Below are 22,168 nucleotides of genomic sequence, written 5' to 3' on the forward strand. Positions count from 1 at the left end.
AAGCCGAGGTGAAGAGCATAGCAGGAGTCACCCCTTCCTTTACTGTCTTCAAAATTTGATTTGAAGTAGAACGTAAGAGGAATAGGAGTTAGACACATCAACAGCTCCTGTATGTACAGAGTAAGATTATTCTGACCTCATGTGATGTGTAGTTACTTCATAAATATTTCTAATGTATAGGAATATTCTAATGAATATTTCTAATGTAACTATATACAGGAAAACAATTTTTTCAGTATTCAAATCAGATCCGAAACATTCAAGTGATCCATGAGTAATCCATGATAGCAAAGAAATAAATAGCAAAAGAGGCCAAAAAAGGAAAGAGAAGGGTGATATAATCATAGTAGGGTCAAAATAATTTCCAAGTCAAAAGTATTACCTATCGAAGTTTGACTAAAAGCTAGATGATACGTACGGACTATCTAGAGTATAAAAAGAGTAAAAATATCATTAAATGTTTGGGGAGTAAAATATGGTATGAATGATATCACATGAATTAGTGTTACAAAGTAAAGAAAAATGAAGACTCTGCTTTTCAAAAGTGAAAACTCCATTCTTCAAAACTTTTCATTCTCGAAAAGTTTACAACTGTTTCTCATCATTACTGACTAACCTCCAGTGTCACAGAATTTGTTTTTGTTTTTGTTTTTTAACTTTTCTAAAGAAAGTTAAATAAGACACTTCAGAATATAATGACAGGAGGAAAATAAGGTAGTAGAAGGCCTACCTAATAGCTCTATCCTAAAGGTGAAACTAGAAGTTTCATGTTATTAGCATCTTGCTGAAAATGCGGGGAAATAGGAAGTGTCATCTGTGATTCATTTGTATGTTAAGCAGTCATATAAGAAAGGCAGGGTCTTATCCATGTAGTGGGGGAAGCACTTGGAGAGAAAACTACCCGATGACCAAGAGAAATCTACCAGATGAAAGTAACACGAGAGTGAAGGGCAGTGAGGCCCATCCCTTACACCGACATAAATGAACTGGAGCAGTGAATGCTTTTTGATATATTTTGAATAGTTTACCAGGAGATTTAGAATCCTTTGTTTGCAAGCATTTGCTTCTTGCTATGACTTATATTTGCTGCAATGTTTCTGCAAGGTTTGGACACTTGTTTATAATTTTATGTCTGATTTTAAGGCTTTGGGGGGTTTTACCTCCAAATATTTAGTTTAAAAACAAAGCATTTATGAACTGATCCATAAGGCACTCTGCTGAACATTCTGAGAACATGTGATTAATGTAAAAGCTTGTCTGTAATGTATGAGCTCAGTACTTCAGAGAGACACTTCTACTGCATTTTGTTGTACTCAACCAGGTAGCTGAGAAGCATTCCCACTGATTCCACATTTGAAATGTGTTCATAGATTTAGCAGTCTTGTCAGTGTTTCGTTATGCCATCCCTGATAGCCTACAGGCATTTCTAGGCTCCATTATGCTGATTAGCGAACAGTATTTTCCAGTGAACATTTGCTTAACTGGACTGACCAGTGCAAACAATGTCAGATTGTTATTGACAATGTATCTGCTGCACATGGTGGCTACTACGGCCTTAGTAGGAACCTGCACAAATCATCTGCAAAATCATTTAGCCTTGGCTCCCCTATTCCTTCTATTTTCAGAAGTACATGCCCCAAACCCTAACCCCTCCTGCCTTCTCCCTTCAGGATGCAGAGATCGCTGGCTGGTGCAGCTGGGGCTCTGCCCTCTCTTGGCAAAGCAGAGCTCCCCTCTGCCTTTGCCCTCTACCCTCGCTGTCCTGGTGCGCAGCATGGTGACCAGCGTGACATTGCAGGCAGCCACACACGTGTCACAATCCTATGCTGCCCATATAAAATACATACTGTGAAATATGGCGTGCCTCCTGTTAGGGCTGGCGTGTTTGTTTTGCCAGGTGATGCACATTTGCAGCATTAATCAAACATTGCAAGGCAGTAACCCTAACCTTCTGGGAAATCATGCAAGAAGTAGCGCTTTTTCTCATCTTGAGCTTTGTGTTGTAATAATGCTTTTTGCATTTACCACAGAAACTTTAGAACCAGCTGGGAGAAGATTTTAAGATCTTTGTCTTGTCAGAGTGAATTTCTTCAGTGAGTTTATAACCAGGGCTGCACTAGGCTGTTATAAGCAATATAAGCTTAGCTTTGAGTGGCACCTGAAATCTGATACAATATTTTTTACTCAACATCTTTTACTCTTACAGATTTTCTATAAACAGCATATTATTTCTCTTTTCTGCTAGATTAGGAAGATTTAAATTAAACATTTGTAAAAAAGCTACCAAATTTGGCTGCATATTATGGCAAATCAAACATAAACAATGATGTCCATCGTTTCTGAGATGTTTCATAGTTCAAAGCAGATAAAAGTATGATTGCTGTTTCAGATTTGAATTGTGGTGTTGCTGTCCAGATGGAGATCTAAACCTTCTCTTCAGCTTTAAATAAAAAACAAAGTAACTGTTTCTGAAGGTAGTAAGTTAGCTTATTTAGTCTTTTCCCCATTAACTGATCAATGAAAGGTTTTGCTTGGTAGGAGATGGACTTCTTGCAAGAGCTGTATTTCTGCCCAGCACCATCTCTATGGAGAAACAGTGGCATCTAGCTGTCAGAGAAGCTAACCGCTCAAAGCTCTCCTGGCGAGAGCACACTACACATCCTCCAGGGATCACGCAAAATTACATGCTGGCATAATTCAACAGCTTCCAGTTAGTCACAAAACAAAACAAAACAAAAAGATACTAACATTAAATCTTTATCTACCAAACCACAATTTTCAGATCCACTTCATTTCTATTCTCCATTCCTGACCTCTGAGGAAGTTTCAAGTTAGAGTCAAAAGTCTGAATGTGGATTTGGTCTCTAATGTGGGAAGGGAGTAGTAGGAACCTGGGAAATTTAAGTCTGTAACTATCAGTGGGCACAGGAAAACAAAAACAGGGTTAGTTATACTTTGTGTCAATACAACAGAACTGGCAATAGCACTCTTTGCGCAGTCATTATTAGTATCTATACCCTACTACTCCATAAACCAAGGCCAAGGTTTAATGGGATAGGGGATTATACTCTGTAGCCTTTCATAGCTTTCCTTATGAAAAACTACTTCTTTCCTCTCTGCTCAGTTCTTCTGTTATTGCACTTCCCTGTCCAGCGAGGTATCAGATTTTGCTCATGGAAGCTGAAATTGTATTTCCTGACAGAACCACACTTGCCAAGCTGTCACACTGAGGTAGCTGGGATGAGGGACATTTCAAAACATTTATGAATGATGCATAAATTGTCTCATGAAATAACTTCATATTGATACATAACATTCTGATATATAAATTCTCATGAAATAAGAACGATGCAAGCACTTTTACTTGAGAACGGACTTAAAAATTTGCCTTTAAATCTACCCTAGATTGGAAACTCAGCAGATATGTTCCCACAATAGCCTTTGAGGAATTCTGAATGGTAAAATGAAAAATTGCACAGAAAATGGCTGAGGTCCTATAAAACACAGCTTTATATAATATATAAAAAGTCTTTTATGGTCTTTTTCTGATTTTTCTTCCTCTCTCACACTAAGCAATCACACAACAGAATTTACTGAAGGAGCTTTTTACAATCCTTCATAAACAGAGAAAAAAATTAAGTATTATAATGTTGTTATATGAATTGATTGTCCTCTATCACCTGGAAAAATGCACTCAGTTCTGGTCATCTAATTTCATTATATACAGCACAATTTTATAGGAGCTACAGAGACAATAGAAGTTTTTATAGAAGTTGGGATATTCAGAGAAATCACCCTTATAAAACAGTAAATTCTCTCTCACATCCATGCTCAAACTGAAGGTTAAATACTACCACATCAGGCAACAGCATTCTTAACTCTCTGTCAACCTGCTGGCACAGCTGGAACTCATAAAAGGCAGAGACTGCAAACATAAATTTTTAGAGGAGCTGAAATAGGTCAGGTAGTGTAGAGGAATACATAATAATGACCACTTCATACGGACAGATCCGGGGCTCATTTCCCATCATCCGACATTAAATAGAAATCAATGAAATCAAAATGCAAGAAATAGGTAAAAGGATTATTTCACCTGAAGTAATATTACTCTGCGGGATACAGCGTTGAATACAGTGCGTGTGCACTTTACACAGAGTAGGGGGGAAGACATTATGCTTCAAAGCATAGACCAAGCATTAACTAACAAGACTGAGGAAGAAACTTCCCTATGAACAACTACTTAGAGAATTCTAGTGCTTTCAGCTGAACTATCTGGTACCAGACACTGTTGAAACAGGACACCACATCTCAGGTTGGATGCAGTATAGCAATGTCTACATTCCTAAAATTCCTGTTTAGTCAGTGCAAATTAGATCTAACTGAATGCTCCTGCTGGTCTTACAGAAATAAGGGTAAAGCTTGAAGTCTAAAATAGATGGAACATAATTACTAGTAGTTTGGCTGCAGTATATTTTGCAATGACTGTATTTAAAGACTGGTTATGTCACTAAATATGTCTAAGCTCAAAGCAAAATTCTGCTAGTTAGTGGAACTTCTGCAATCTCAGAAGAACACATGCAGCTCAAATGGTCAGTACAGGCAGCATTACAGAAATCAGTGGAATTGTTTATCTGTGCAGCCCCTACCAAAAAAGATATACCAATGTCTCTATAATATTCCATGGAGTGTTCAAAATGAAACTTGATAACTCTTTGTATTATCTATCTTGAAATATGTATATGGAATTTAAAAGCTTCCTCTACAAACAAGCCCATCACTTCAAGCCACTAGAAATGAGACTCATGAATGAGTAAATGACATGATATTATACCAAGAAGGACTAAGACGTGGATCATATCAATACTTGTATCTACTATCTGTATCACTCAGAAATTGAGGAATATGAGAAAATGAGGAAATGCTAGAAAAAGAAGTATAAAATATTTAATTACATTGAGTACAAAATTCTTTCCATTTTTGCCAAGCTTAAGGAATGTCAGACATGTGCATTAAATCTTAGGTTATATAGACTACATCTACAATATGTATAGAACTAGACTGGCTGCATTACAGTTCCCACTAGGATTTAGGGAAACAGTCTTCCACACTAGTACTACATCCATACACTTGCTTGCGGTTTTTTAGTTATTTGGCTGGCAAATAAATAAATAATACTAGGGATGAATCCTGCATTCCCTCCTTGCAGGGAGGCTAACTTATATAATAATACCCGTTAACATGAATATTAACCTAGTGGGGCAAGGAATTCTTCCTGTCTTACTTAATACTCATTATCTGAGTATTGCTTGTATTCTTACAAGTCTTACTATGGGTCTTTATGGTAGGTGTTGTACAAATGTCCTCCTTTTCTGGTTCTCATAATGGAATGGACGCATTTCTTTTAGTCATACATTTAGACCTAATATTAGAGACAGAATAATTTCATCACAGTTCATTGTTTAACGTCATCATCTGTCTCCAAAGCATATATAACCTGAGACCAAATACAAAAAGAAGACACAAAACCAAAGGAGCATGTTATCTAACTGTCAAAGCAACAAACACTTGCATTCATTTAACACATATAAAAGGGGAGCCTGCAATATATTTTTGAAACTGCTGTTGACCTGATATGGAACATGTTGTTTCTTCTCTTTTTATATTGGTTCAGTTTCCCTACGTCTAAAATGTGGAAGTTGTGACTCTTACTTTCTTTACTGAAGCAGGTGAAACCCATATTTAATCCCTATTGTCCTGCTTGAAGCACTTTGATAAGTGTGTGCGAATATTAGGAAAAAACTAAGCATTCATTGTTTCCTTCATTTTTTCAGCATAGCATTTATGTGAATACTTTCACTTCACAATCAACATAAGCATGATAAAGGTTTGTTACAGATATGTATGCACAATGGCTCCATTAAAGGTATCCTGTACTTTTCTAATACAGACTTTGTTGTATGTCTTCATAACAAGGAGAACAGAATGGTGCCATATTTCCATTTTTCCCTTGTGTTCTTCTGTCAGCTGTTGCAGGTAATTTTATTCATGTTCCCTGGACTACTTTCTTTTTTACCTCGTTGGAGAACCAACTTTAAACCCCAAAACATTGAAGCATTGGAAGGTAAAGAAAATGGTATGAAAATGTCTTCTAAAATCCTTTTAAATTTCAATTCCAAGCTTAGATGTAGCTTTTCCATATTTAATCAAAAGCATTCAGGTGTCTGCTTTCAATGCATTTAACAGAGAACTGCATGTCTGCTATCAGCAAGTTGCAGTCCTTCGAAGTCCTTTGTGCATTGACCTTAACAAATCAGTGTTGTGGAATTGGAGATTGTGCTCAAAGCAGGTTCCAACTTCTTGAAACATGGTCTGAATTCTCAAAGTATTTAAAATCAGCTCTTTCTAACTGCAAGTTAGTGAGCACAGTTACTCCCTCTTATTTCTGAAATTAATATTTTTTTTTCTTCTTTTCAAGTATAATTGAATATAACCAGTTGGAAGGATATTAACAAAGGAGGCACCACAAAATAAAATTTGTAAATAAACAGCATTATCTTGCCATAGCTTGGGGAGTGCTAGTAAAAAATCAATAGAACATTATAGCCTAGAAAGTCTAGAGAGCATATCAAGAAGATAAGGAGAGGAGAGGTGTTGGAATAATTTATTTTGAAACAATAAAGGAAACAGTATTAAGAAGGTCATGATCAGAAAATAATGTCAGTTACAACATCATTCAGCTTTTTATTTTGTATGACCCTTCTATTACAAAGTGAATATTATGCAAGCCTTGGCATAAAAATACCCTCCAATTAAAATATTTGCCAATGCAATGCAGATGCAATGCAGATGCAATTAATCTGAAAGCATGCCTGTATATTGTAAAGACTCAGTTCAGGTGCCCCAAAATAGACATTTAGTGCCATCTGAGATGGTTGATGATTTTTAAGGCATCCCCATGGGACTAGAAGATACGACACATATACTTCTGGGACAACAGTTGGAGGCCAGGCAGGATAACATACAAGAGGCCTGGAGCCAGGCATCTTAAATGGCACTAGTCACCCATACTTGGGCAACTGAGTAAAGGCTTAAGTCACATATCAAATACTTAAAAGTAATTATCAACTGAAGTTTCTCGATCAGGCAGTAAGGAAACAATTCTGTGTACATAAATGAATAACAAGGCATTATAAAGAGGGTTATAATTAAAGATGCTACTGCATCAAGTTTGAAAGCCTAATTATGATTCTAAAATTATTTCCTGATGAATGTGTGGCATCCATTCCGTCACCAATTAGTCTAAAATTTTCAGCTAAACAGCCTCTGTTGATTGTAAACCTGTGACTGAAGACTCACATCAGCAGATTTACAGCTTTAAGCACTAAGTAGCATATCTTAGCTATTGCAGTCTAGGGCCTTGAGGATATTCCTCCGTTGGAAAGCAGGTGCAAGCCAGTGTGTAGTGCAGTTTGTCAAAAGCTCTATAACAGGCACCTGAATGAGAATAAGGTGCTCGAATGATAACAGACAATTTTACATATGGTAAACACAATTCACAGGTAGCAAAAGTAAATGTATATCCCTTAAGACCTCCATGGCAAGTTCTAGAGAAAGAACTATTTTTTGTTGCTTTCTCTGGAATCCAGTACAAGTTCAAAATCTAATGGAATCTCATGGAGTGGAGTAAAAAGAATGGTGTATGTAAAAAGTAACTGTGCATTAAACTGTACGTTCTAGAAGATGGAGAAAGTCATTGTTGACCTCTCTCACTAGGTAAACATCACTGTATGGCATGAAGTCAGAACTGAATTCCAGCAAAGACAATGCAGGTAATTTTAAGCCCTTTAAATTTCCCCAGAGTCAGCTGAGAGTTTTCATCCATGAAATCAAATCTACTGTTTCCAACCAGCTGCAGCTGAATATTTGGTCCTTGCAAGTATGGGATATTGTCTTCTTTTTTCATTTTAGCTCCACGAAGGAGAGCCATTCTACATGGTCCAATGAGCTCCATAGCAAATCTTTATCTGATTGAAGGCCACAAGGCTCAAGTTGTCACATACCTTGGTCACTAAAGGTAAAGAGAAGTCCGAGCAGTAGGTTTTAGATGGAACCTGAGAGTGGCTTCCCAGGGGTCCCACTGTCCTGCTGTGGGACAGGGCTGGACATGACACTGAAAACCAAGGTGACCCTTTGACATTGGTCTCTGCCTGCTTTTTTTTCCTCCCAGAGCTGGAGATTTCAATTACCAAAAGGTCTAGCAACAGCACATCTCTCCTAGAGGGAGCATGGCTGCAGCATGGACTCCCCGGTTGAATAGTTCAAGAATTGGACACAGCTCAGCAAAGACCGATCACCCTCCCTTTGTATTACCTCTCATGGCATGCATATAAATGACAAGTCAAGATCTATATTTTGAAGTGTTAAAATAGACATATGACCAAGCTGGAGAAAAAACAGGACATAGTCAGAACATTTGATTTTTTTGTCGCTGAAGAACCTTGAAAAACTTCTTTGCAACACTTCCTTGCAAACTAAAGGAGATGTGACAGTCTTTAAAAATATTCACCCATGATTCTACGCCCACTTCTTTTTGCTTCTTATCTACAGTTGACTCACAGCCTGTGCTGAAATGTTTTTCTTTTGTCTTTCTGAATGATTGTTTGAGATTACTTCATTATACTGCTGCTCTCAGATTTGAAGGTAGCCTTCCATGTAAGCCTACGTCATAAATCTTGAGTATTTCCAGGGTAGCTGGGATCAACTGATGTTGAACATAATGAAGTTTAGACTAACATGCAACTGTCAAACAGACCCAAAGAAGGAAGGAATTAGAAAAGATCAGTGTTAGGGATCAATGAGCAGTAATAATACAGAGCTGAAACAAATTCAGTTCAAGATAAACTGACTCCAGGAAATTATTCATCAAGGTGGACACTCCACATACATCCCATTGGAATCAAGGAAAAAAGTCTATGAAACACTGTGCAGCAAAGTCAACAATTACTGATAACAACAGTTATAGAAAATTACCATGCTGGGGGAAAATGGCTGTAGACCTTAGTATCTATTATAGCTATGGAACTTAAATTTGATTCAGATGAATGAAGCTGTATAAATGTTGTTGTAATGTACTACAGAAGATAAACTGGTTTATAACTGCAGATTAAAAAAAATGGTTTCTCTCCACTTACTCGGAAAGAATGAAAGACTTTTATTAACAAAAAGCTCAACCCATGAAAATGGTTTGTAGGCCAAAAGAAGCATAGAACTCTACTGCAACTGTGACAGCTTCTAGCTTCTTTAAGCACTGTGTTACGTAGTTCTTTGTTAAAGCACTTAGCAGGCATGTTATTGAAAAGAATACAACTGATGTTTAAAAGTACACTCAAATCAACAATGCTTGTTAAACTTGGACATAGACTTAGGACTCAATACCCCACAACATAGGTGAAATGGTGGTGTAACACAAGAAGAGACAGAATAGATATGGATACAGGACTGGACCTTCCTCTAATGATAGCACAGAAATGAAGCCTGAGGACCTGTTTCATTTTCCCCAAAGGCAGCAGGTGCATCTCTGTTGGTGTCAGCGTGCTCTGGATGAAGAACAAGCTGAGGATATCACAGGCATGTGCCTCATATGCGACAAATCAGGCTCCAAATCATAACAGTGCAGATGTTTATAATGGAAAAATATGAGAGAATCTTTAATCTAATAAAAGGTGTAACTGCCTAAACAATCTGAAAGTTAAAAAAAAAAGTTAATCTGAAAGAAAAAAAAAGCAAAACTTCTCTAGGAAAGAGGTCAGTTAGTGCAGTTTACCCAGACATATAGTTGAGTCCCCATCACTTGAAGTTCTTACATCAAAACTAGATACCTTCCTTAAAGATTAAATTATGCTTGTTCTAGATGAATTTTTTCACTTACATAGAAGGAAGAGTAATTCCACTCTGTCAGGAATGATCTGGTGTCTTGTGTTATTCCGAAGTTCAAAGATAATCATAATGCTCTTTTTTGAACTTAAGATGCAGCAATTCTTTTTACTTATTCTACCAATTTTTGTTCTGTTCTATTATGTATAACACGGGGGATACACAGAAGGAATATGGCTTATTCCAGCCTGATTTCAGAAAGCTCTCTAATGTTAAAAATCTTACTTACATCAAAATGTAACCCACTGTTCTTACATAAGACAGTGAGAAACTGCAGCAGACCACACAGCGCATGAAGTCACATCACTGAAAAGCATGCTACAGAAAGATATTTCAATTAAAGAGTTTGATAAATGCCAGGAATAAGCATACCTAATTATAACTGCAGAGAGAAAACACAAATGTGGAAGTATTCACACACACACAAGACAGTAAGGTGTATTTGCCTAAAGCAAAAACATACAGTTGGGTGTAAGAAAAGTTACAGCAAACACTCAAATGTCAAATGCGTTTCAAATCCTGGCACAAATTGGAAATTCTGGCAGTTTAGATTATATTAGCAAATTATTTTTACTGTGTCAAATGTAGGCAAGGCATTTCTTACTGAGGCTTCACAAGTTTACTACATTACTTGAAGAGTATACTTGCTGGAATACAACTAGGCTCAAAGTCATTCTACTCAAGAAAAGACATAGATAAGAGAAAAACATAGCCCAGGAATGTGTGTGGGAAAAAGTTAAACTGCAGAATGTATAAATCTGAGGTAAATCCAATCCAATTAGGATTAAAACATCCATTTAACAAACACTCATGCATATTCAATAAAGGACTGATTAAGTGCCTACTGAAGAATATGAAATTCTTCCACAAACTATGAAGCAAGCTTGTGCCTATAATATCTTCTTAGCTGGAGTTTGCACACTAGCCTGAATTCCTCAGTCACCCGTGCTGCCTGCATGTTGTCTCCACACACTAGCTTGAGTCAGGACCCAAAGATTTTACCAGGAGGGGAAACTTGAGCATGCGGAGCAGAAGGAGACACTGGCTTGAGCACGAGCTCTCTCCTCAAAGACAGCTGACCTGGTAGCCTCACCCATTCATGCATGCCTTCAGGCATGCCCTGTATGTCCCAGCCCATGTCGTCTGCCTTTGGAGTTCCACCACAAAAATGGGGTTGGTGTGCTATGGATACACTGGGCAAGAAGGATCTATTTTAGACATAAGCACAGTGTGTGGAGTATCTGAAAAGTCCAGTGTTGTCCCTACCATAAACAAGTGTGGATGAGTACTGGCTCAAGCACTAACCTATAATTGTCCATCCTGTCTAATTATTAAGAAGCTCCCTGGCATGACTTTGGCCCATAACAGCTAGAGCAGTCTCAGGTAACAGGACACAGTTCAGGGAATAGCACAGTGCCCCTATTCACACAAAAGCTTGACAGGATGATTCTCACCTCTGTTTCAGCCAATATTGCTTACAGAAAATACCACTCTTAGGAGACAGGCTTTGTTCTCCAGCCAGGCCATTAGCCATTCTGCCTCTGCAAAGTCCCACTGATACAGGCTTAACATACTCACTATTCAAGTTATATTTTGCAGGCATTGCAAAGAATGTACAAGACATGAAGTTAGCTGGGGTGGGATTCACTGTAACTAAGTTTTGTTACCTACAATGTTGAATCTATATTGCAGCTACTTGTTTGAACTGCAGATACTATCAGTGGATAGAAACAGGCATTTCTAGGACAAAATACATCTGATCTATCATAGACATATCCTTTAGGATGAGATGAATCACATCCTAAAGTACCTATTTCTTTCAATAGGCTATAAAGGGAATTTAGACAACTAGCTCCAGTGTAGACAACTGAGTTACGGAAGACAGCATTTCCTCAGATGAATCCTACCCCTACTACCAAAGACATGTTTTAATCTGTTACAGTGAAAACATTGCTGTTGATGCATTCCTGGTTACAGCGCTAAAGCAGCCAAATGTTGATTTACAAGGATGAATAAAATAAATGGCAACAGCTCAGAAGCAGCTGCTTCTTTCCCCTGGCTAAAGGATATATTATTTTCTCTGTTGTATTTTAAAGACCTGAACTATGTCTATATATGATACACTGAAGTAAAACCCTTTGGAGTTATTACATTCTATCAGGTAACTACTATGTCTTTAAAAATACTCTGAATGTATTTACAGGCTAGAGAGTAACAATCTGTCAAGTAATTCRTGTTTCTAAAGTCTTTAATACAGTACATATGTTTGGTAGGATTTCATTTTCCCCTAGGAAAAAGCAGTGGCACTTGTGACTACATCACGTTAGAAAAATTGCCTCTCCAGCTACTTGGCTGCATTAAACAAATGAAACTGCTGTACATTATGTAAACACTTTTAAAAACRTCACTGGAAATTAAATAAGTTTTGTCAACCTCTTGAGAAAGATTCCTGCAGGTATTTCTCAACATAAAGCATTAGAGCTGGCTGGAGTATCACAACTTTCTCACAGCTTGCAAAGTTTGATTTCTTCCTGCACTGGAATGAGCTGAATGAAATGAAATAGTGTAGAAAAAAAATCACTTACAGAGCAAGTATCTGCTCAGCTTTCTCTCCCTCCAAGAATCTTCCACTCCCTGCAAGAGCCAGCTGCAGTCCACCAAAATCCTCCTTTGCCAGAATGTGACACCAAGTAAAAGGCTTTGACAAAACAGCAAATTTCATCAACAAGAAATATCTGAGCCAGCTCAACACAGGGTGTCATTTGAAAATAACAGAGCATTCAATATAGACCCAGAAGATAGAAATTCATGTATCCTCTGTCCATAATCTTACATTCACATTATGCATCCRTGTGCTTTTCTCGAGCAGCTATTTGTGATATCCTCACCATCCTCATGACTGCTAAATCTCCACTTTATGCCAGAGTTTATCACCAGATCAGCAAAATGATGTTGAAAACAAAATTGACGTAGCTTTTTAATTACGTTCAGATTTTTGGATACTGGGGGGGGGGGGGGAGAAATAAAGATATTTTGTGGTGCTGTTTTGTTAAATTGAGATCATTATAATGAACTAGTGTGCAGTGCAGCCCTGCAGGCAGTACCACTAGTACTGCTGGAGAGGCAGCATCGAAGGGTAGGAAATTCTTGTACCAGCTTTGCCAGAGGAGAAATTGTAATGTGGAACTAAGCCCCCTTCTGCAGTACTGGTTTGGAACAAATAACAGTCCTTGTACCTTGTACCTATGTTTTTTTACATATGAAGTGCAACTAACTATCTATTTTCAAATAGTGGTAAATCTGGGTATTAATAATCCCTAATTAATCAGAAAACTCTTTTGAATGGATCTTTAAAAACATTTTAAAGTCGCTTTAGCTATTCTTGGGATAATTGTTTTTTAAAATTGAAGTTGCTATCTCTTTGGAATTTCATAATTTCACCCTTAAACGAAGCATCCAGACATTCAGAGCACTCCAAAGACCTATGAATTCTCTCCGTGCAAGCTGCATTCCAGGCTAATTTAAATTATGCCTTTTTCCTCTTAGGAAAACTTCTAAAATGGGAATCTTGTCAGTTGATTGGCAATTGGCGTTAAGCCAGGATATAATTCTCTGGTATGCACCATTAAACCTCACAGTGAGGATTAATTAATACTGCAAAGCACTTTGAAAATGAAATGTGCTGTATACTAAATTATTATTATTTTTATTATTCTAACATTGTAAGAAAATTAGCAAGTGACTAAGAGACCGTTTACAAGACCTCCCACTGCAAATTACACTAAAAATGGCCTATTTCTGAAAGATCATCCAAATAAGAATTGCCCACCTCTTTATATATATGAATCTATATCTGTAAGGTTTCATAATGGATCAGCACTGGTAGTACAGATAGGTTGGGATGTGTGATCAGTGAAGCAAAAGAAATTTGCAAAGTAATTCACAAGGCATTGCTATGAAAGTTTGTTTGCATATTATCTGCTATAGCCATGTATACAGATATACAGGGAAACATGTTTTGTGGAAATCTGTGGAAAATAAGCTGCAGAATTCCCTTTGATTTGTCACCTGTCTTTAATAACCTAAATCAGGAACTGCTTCCCAATACATCTTCTTCCGGCAGCTGCATACCGACTATGCAGGTAACCCACCTCACTTAAACACCTACAGTTAGGTGGGGTGACATATGCCTTCCAAACATCCATGGAGATAAATGCAACCATTTGCACCTCAGAGCTCTGGTATCATGCTCTTGGCAAAGGCACAAATGTGTGACTGCATCATTTGTGCTCAGCTCTCACTTTCAAGGCTTTTTTCATAATTGTGCGAGCTAGGGACCATCTTTTTTGTAAGTGAAAACTGAGGATTTGGAGAATAATTATCAGAAGAGTGCTGCATATATTCCTTCAATGAATCTATTGATCATTTCCTTGCTCAGCAAAAAGAGAGGTAGAAGGCTATGCATTTGCAAACTCTGTGTAATAAATGGCAGTGAGCCATAGATAAATCTATGCCGTGGGACGCAGGAGAATCTTGCATGCAATCTGCATGAAAAATGCGGCTTTGAGGTTCTAATTCAAATTGATATTGTCCCATAAATTTTTTATTGGTATTCTTACAACTGTGTCGCTATGCTCAAAAAAGCTACAGAATGGCCTAATCTGCCTTTCCAACGTATAATCTAAGGTTTAGCTCCAGCAAAGACTAGCGTTTTCTCATTGAATGGGCTTGCAGAAAGATATGTTCTGTTTAGGGGTTATTTTGAGTTAGCCTCTGTTTTTTAACAGGCCAGATGCTTTCTGAGGTATCTACTGTGGATTAATGGGGGCAGCAATGTCATCCAGTTATTTTTAGAAATCATTAGTCAGTTCCTCATTAAACAGGAGTTGCTTGTGCAACAGAGGAGTCTGTGGTGAAAGACAGACGGGAAGCAGGTTCAGCACACTCTGTGGAAGGAAAGGTAGGGTGCTATCCATCAAACATCGCACAAAATGCAGCTCCGGGCCCATGCCGCTACATGAAATTTGTTAGTGGTAATGTAAGGCACAGAGCATGGAAAAGATCAAATGGAATGGCATTTATACATTACTTACTTTGGTTCTGAGGAGCAGCATGAAGACTGCTGCTCTTTAGAGACTTATGCTGTTAGTCCAGGTTAAACCCTTGTGAAAAATGCACACAATCTCTGGCTCATACTTTTCCTGCCCTTGAAAGCTTCTTGAGAAATGACAAAATTACTCTTTGCTGACTTTATTTTGTGCTCAACATAGAGAAGTTTATGCATACTTACTTTTGTCACCAGAGGAGTAAGTTCTAAAATAATTTGGATTAGAAGAAACCTTTGGTTGGTCATTAATATATTCTCTGCCTCCACACTGTCAGTGTTGATTAAATTAACCATTCCAAAAAGAAGATTCCTAACCTTGCCCATCTCCTCCCTCCTCATTAAATTGCTTGTTACAATTAATTTTTATCAATATTTTATGTAATATTTAGCCTACATATTCTCTCTACAGTTTAAGAACATTTCTTCTTCAACCCTCATTTGCTAATGGGAATAATTGATCTTTGTCCTCTTCTGAGCATTTTCTCATGCATTTGTGACAGCTATATTTCCTCCCTGGTTATTTATATAATTTGAGGTTCAAGGAGCACAACTAGTAGAATACCCTGACAGGGAAAATTAAGTCAAACTTTGTGGAAGTCCTAATTAAAAGCTCAATTCTGCAAGGTGGCTGCATGACTTCTACAACAGTAAAAGTGCTCTCAGCTCTCTTTCCACAAGTCTCTCAGATCTGAAAATGTTATGCATTCAGGATAGGTTCTTCACAGGTTAGACCCAAATTTATGTCTAGAAAATTTCTGGCATCTCACAAAACCAGACTGATAAACTCAGAGAAGTGAATAACACCTGTAATGATCTATATCATTAATCATGAAATAAAATACAATGCCCTTAGTCTTTATTAAAGCTAGAGGATCATTTTATTTACAAAATTTTCAATAAAAATTCTTTCACAGAAAATGACCTTTTGGATAATTTTAATTCTGGAAAAAACAAATTTGCAGATAAAGTTGTGTAACAAGAATTTTCATTTTTAAACAATCTCCTTCAATTTTAAGAAAATGTGAAAATAGCATTTTAATAAAAAACAAGCAAAATAAAATTTTCATTCTGAATTTTAAAAGATTAATTCAAAATTAATGTTTTATTTAAATTTTAAGAAATTTTGAAGCAGTTTGAAAATTCTCTGGAAAAACATTTTTCAGTTTTATAGTGTGTCAAAAAAAAGAAGTGTGCACACTCATTTTCTGAAAGAAAAGGTTGTTGACTAGACACATTTGATGTCACTATATTCAGAACAACCCATACCTCTAAGTTAAGGCACTCCAAAATAGCATTCAAGTTCTTAAAAATGAGGAATGCGGAATACACATTGCCTATGTCATATATACAGATAAATTCACAAGCCAGTCTTCAAGCTGCTGTTCTAAAACAGATTAATTTATGATATTATTTGCATCTTTATCTCATGTTCTGGACCACTCCATCATTCTGTATCCCTATTAATTTTTACAATTGTTACCAAACAGTTGGACTACAGTAACTCAGCCCATGTCACCAAGTCTTGTATGTGTGCTGTGACTGTGACAATTCACAATCACTTATTAACAGTAGCTATTTGATTATTCAGTGCTGATTTAAACAATTCAAGTTTGCATTGTATCACAACATATGACAGGGTCTGCACCTCAGTCAAGTGTGTTAATTAGCAGCAGAGGGGAATTAAGCATGCTAACATGACCACAAGCAATGACCACACTCATTGATTAAAACCACGCTGTTTCTTGGCATCTTTCTCAAAAATCATAAAGTTACGTGATAATTTGTGTTGGAAGATCTTCTGGTCCAACCCCTTGCTCAGAAATGACATTAAAATAACATCTGTCCCCCAAAAAGAATGGGGACAGCGGAGAGAGAAAGTTTATAAAATGCATCAATCCATTGCATAGTATCCCAAGAGTAGGGGAGGAGCCTGAAAAATGCTCTCTCTCCACTTTTTGACAGTGTATTGACAGAAAGGGAGTGGTGGAATGAAGCCAGGCTGCCCAAAGGACTGCCCTCCCTTTGATGGGACTTTCCTCACCATCAAACTCCTCCGTGACAGCCTGCTCTTCAGCCAACAAAATGGACAGGCAGGCTCAGGGGCAGCTTTCTGCATAATTATTTTCTACATGTCTCAAAATACTATGTTCAATACATTCCCCTCCATACAGGAAAGTGAAAAATAAATTGTATGAAATACTTTGAATTTATAAAGTTATTTTGAAAAGTTGTGTTCAGTGCTATCAATACTTTAAGCAATACCAACACTATCCTTCCTTTTGTTTTATAATAGCACTATACCTTCAAGACCATTACCACTTTTTCTTTTTAATATATATAAAAATATATGTATGCTTATATATATATATATATATATATACACACATATATGCATGTGTATATATATACACACATGCATATATGTATACTTCAGAGCCAGGAGCCAATGCAATGATTCCAGTTGAGAATATAAGGTGCCAGTTTATGATATAAAAGAGCATCAAGCAAGTTTAAAACAATGAACAAAAATTTAGGCTCTTTGGCCTGCATCTTCTTTCCTGACACTGGGCATATAAATGAGGTGCATAAAATGGGAGCCCAGTTATTGAAGGTCTCTTTAGAATCATTAGAATTAAAATGGAGACTTAGAGAGGATGGTTTAATTCACCTAAGGTATGAATTACTCTCTAAAATTGTTTTCTCTCTCCACAGACTCTGCATTTCTTATTTAACTGAGGCACCTAAGAACCTAGTGTTAGGTGGTATTGCATTGTAGGGACTTGCACATCTTTCCCTGAATTTGTATTGCTTTTGACTACCAGTTTTTATCACAAGACAAGCTAGATAGTAATGCCAGTAATGTAACAGGCACAAAAACTAACAGATTTCACACACACACACAAATAATGAATTTAAAATATTCTCCCAAAAGAGGACATGTTTTCTTTAAAATTTCACAGACATTCTCCCATTTTCCAAACCTTTCAGCTTCACTAGGATTTAATTTAGTTTTCCTTTTAGTGCCTATTACAAAGCCCACTGCAGTACTTCTCCAKCAGCCTCCAGGATCTTCACTGTGACATGGGAGCTATCCTGTAAGACTGATTGCCATTGCCTTGACAGCAAAGCATCCCGAACTGTGACTGCAGAACCAAATTTACACCGTCCCCTCACCCCATACCCCAGGCCAGTTTCACTAACCGAGTAAACTTGTTCCAACTGCTGTTGACAGTGCAGATTTCCTGATGGATTTATGTAGCTAAAATACCAGAAACAGAAAGGGAGAAAATTCAAGTCTTCCCTGGGACCCTCACTCTCCTCCCTGAATTTTCCTGCCTGAACAAAATAGGAGGCCTGTGTGCAGAAGCTAACAGCGGGAAATAAGGCAGTAGTAAACCAGTGCCAAGAAAGGAATGAATTGACTCCTTATCGGCATAAGGGATTGAGAGAGCCCCTCGTGGTCCCCAGGCTCCTGTGACACCTCTGGCTTTCAGCATTGGATACTGTGCTCCCGATGTACTCTAGACACCGACTGAAAGCCTGAGCTTCATCCTTAGCTGTTGGAAATCAAGAGAGCTGAACTGATTTACATCAGGTAAAAACTTGCTATTTTTCCTTTTTAAGTAATCTCTGATATACTCTATGTTGTGCAGTGGTTACCATGGTATGTATGCTTTTGTATTGAATACTGCCATGAATAACTAACAGACTAATTTCATAAGACATAAATTATTACTAAACCCAGGCTACAATAATTCATGAATTACAAAGCTTTTTAATTTAATATGCATATTTTATGTATTTGAGGATGAAAAGCCTCCTTTTAAGCTGAGACTGTTTTGATTTACACTTTTAAGTACATGACTGAGAAATGTTATTCCATGCACAGAGGGAGAGAGATCATGACTATATAACATTATCATTATATATATATATATATATACATGCAGAAAATAGATTATTTCTTTTTACATATTATAAATGCTTTCCCGTGCACAATTTAATTATTTAAGATCAAAAAGGAAAATTATTAACTGAAAAAAAATAAGAGGCAGTGGTTATGGCACTCTGAGATACAATGTCTATTCAAAATTATTATTATCTTGTGCAAGAGGTACATAATTGGCTTCACAATTTTACTGTTTGCTACTGCTAAGGACCTAAAATTAATAGCTTCAAACCAGTCCATATTCATCAACGGCTATTCAGACCACAACAAAATTATATGGTTATAATTATTGTTAGGGATGAAATAAAATCTTCCACCATGAGAAAGTTTCTACTTTAGTGTTAATAAGTATTTTTTAAAGTATTTAAAAGTATTGAAGTTGCAGGGGTTTATTTAAATCAATACAAAAACATTTTCAAACACTTCTACATTAAATATCATGAAAGTTTTTTGAACCAAAGACCTGACATAGAATGAGAGTTTTGTCAAGACAGAATATAAATGGTCATCTCATTTTTAAATGTCAATTTAAAATGAAAAATTTTACTGCAGGTTTCCTCCTATATAAAATGATATTTTTTAGGGGGGAGGAGGGGTGCTTCCTATCTATTTCTATGAGAGTAAAAACTAGACATAGTTTTGGGATCGCCCCTGAATAACAGGTACATACTACCTGACACCAGGCGCAGCCACAGAGCAAGCTGAAGCTGAGGATGCCAACCCATGATGCTTGGCAGATTTAGCTCCAGCCAGAGGTTATTAGCCCCAACTCATCTTTCCACCTATTGCAGCTAAATCCAATGCAGTACTATGCAGAGCTCATCCACAGAATGGATTGAGAATTCACGGTGGAGGTACTAACAGAAATAGTTTCCTGGTAAGAGGTTCAGTAGAAGTAGAATCTTGTGCTTATGGGACAGACAGTCTTTGCCAACCCAGAGGTCTGAATCATGAGCCTCCAAAGCTTGAAGTACAAACTGCAGCGTTTGGACGTAAAGAGTGAGAACTAGAGCTACAAAGTCAGACACACAAGGTACAACTACAACAGAAAATTAAGCACGTCTGGGATCATTCCCTGGCCCGGGCCGGTGATCATGGTCTGACACAGTTAGCATCACTGGATTTGCCATTTCTAAAACAGGGTGACTGTATGCAAACTGCCAAATGGGAATGGTCCTGCGCCTGTGATAGTTCCCAGACTATGCGCAGGAATGGGTGCTAGTTTGCACAGGTTGAAACCATGCTGGGGACTCCTCAACCTGCTTCAGTCCAGGTGATTGAGTGCCACCGTCCAAGTGTGCTCCTGACACTGTTGAAGTTGCCAGTGTTGATGCGGTCAGAGGGGTAGACAAATATCACTTGATGCTCAGTGGTTACAGTTGCAACCCCTCTGTCCCCCTGGCCAGCCTAAAGCATTTCTTCTCCTCAACTGTCTGCACTGGCAGTATTGACTTCTCCCCTGCCCACCTCTAGACTGCACAAAGGGAGTCACCAGTGCACCGCAGAGCTCTCATACAAGAAATCACTCGCAGCAGCCTCGCAGTTCCCTGTGCTTTACCTTCTGCCCTTCTACATCCCTCTTCTCCTCTCTGTCTCCCATCAGCAGAAAACGAACCCAGGAGAAGAGACACAAGCCAAGAAATTTTGACATCCAGAAAGATGCCGTTTCACTGATGAGCTGTACAAGCACATCACTCTGCAGGGCGCTGCAGGATGAGCTACAGATCACTACGCAGGAGGACTACAGCTTGACTGAAGCAACCCTAGGTACCCCAGAGACATAGCTTCAGTGTGGGCTGAGCCCCCACTTCTTTTCATAGTCTCTCCCAGCACCCCAGAGCTTTGTACAATACCACCAGACTTTTTCCTGAGCCTTCAGATGCAACAAGGGTTTTCTTTTTTCCTCAGTGCAGGGCTCTACATTCATATCAGATTTTTACCATGATTTATGACTTCTGTGAGAGCAATAAAAATATCTTTCCTCACAGAATGAGACACACATGTTTCTTGTGAAGTGGATTAACAGTTTGGTTTATGGCCGCTGTTTTTAAGCTCTCCATTCACAAATACACTATTTTGATAATTTCCTCTCCTCCCTCTTCCTATGGATTATAATAACTTTAGACATCACATCCAGCTGTCAAGAAGAAAAAGAAAAAGGGAACATTATGTGTCAAGTTTTGAGGAAATAAAATTATTGATTGCAAAAGAGGTTTCAATAATTTCATTTTTTCTCTCAGTTATGGCAAATCTATCATGCCAATGTTCTACATCCTGCTAAAATGACAATATATGATACAACCTGTAAATTGGGAAAAGAAACATTCAAGGGTTTCAGTGTTTAAATCTGGATACTATTAATTCAGACATAAACATGCATAAAAATGTCCTGGTATTCTGCAGTTTCTCAAATTGTTAGCTCTCTGGAACAGAAACAGTGTCTTTGCTGTGCTTTGTACACAGCGTAATGGGACTCTGACACTGACAGTAGCACTCCCACAATGTAAATACAACTCAGAGTTAAAGTTATGATGGTGATGCTTTTTGAATAAACAATTAGAATGAGCTCTATTCTTTACTTGACAAAGGATAACAACATTTCATTTGATGCATCATTGTATATAATTAGTGTCCAGGATCCTGCTGTTTCTGGTGATAGGAAGAAGGTCTTTGGTATTTAAACAATACCAAATACCGTAAATGTGACATAAACATAAAATGTAAGAGGAAAGGGAGTCAGGCTGGCACCCTGAATTAATAAAAAAATTGAGGCATATGGTTTCAAAGGTAGGTAGATATCTAATTTTCATTGAAAACAATGGAAACAAAGTGTCTAAGGATCTTTAGAGACCTGGGCCTAAACTAAATGTCCAGTGACCTTGCCATCAGCTGAAATAGTAGCTTTGCAACCTCAGCTGAAGTGACTGAGGCTTATTCATTACAGTTCAAAAGCCCTGGTTTAGTCAATGCTGCTGCCAAGCTACTGCGGTGCCCAGCAAGCCCAGGACTAGAGGTAGGAAGCCCCTGGATCTTGACATCAAATACCCTAACAAGGGAATATGCACAAAATGCAGCGCTCTGCTCCACATTGTGCCATTGCATAGCACGGAACAAGCCTTGCAGAGCTGGAGAAATCAGCTACTGACAACCCTGGCTTGCAAACTGGTCTGTCAGCCCAA

Source organism: Apteryx rowi, unplaced genomic scaffold (genome assembly GCF_003343035.1).
Source record: "Apteryx rowi isolate R43461 unplaced genomic scaffold, aptRow1 scaffold_585, whole genome shotgun sequence".
Classification (NCBI taxonomy): Eukaryota; Metazoa; Chordata; class Aves; order Apterygiformes; family Apterygidae; genus Apteryx; species Apteryx rowi.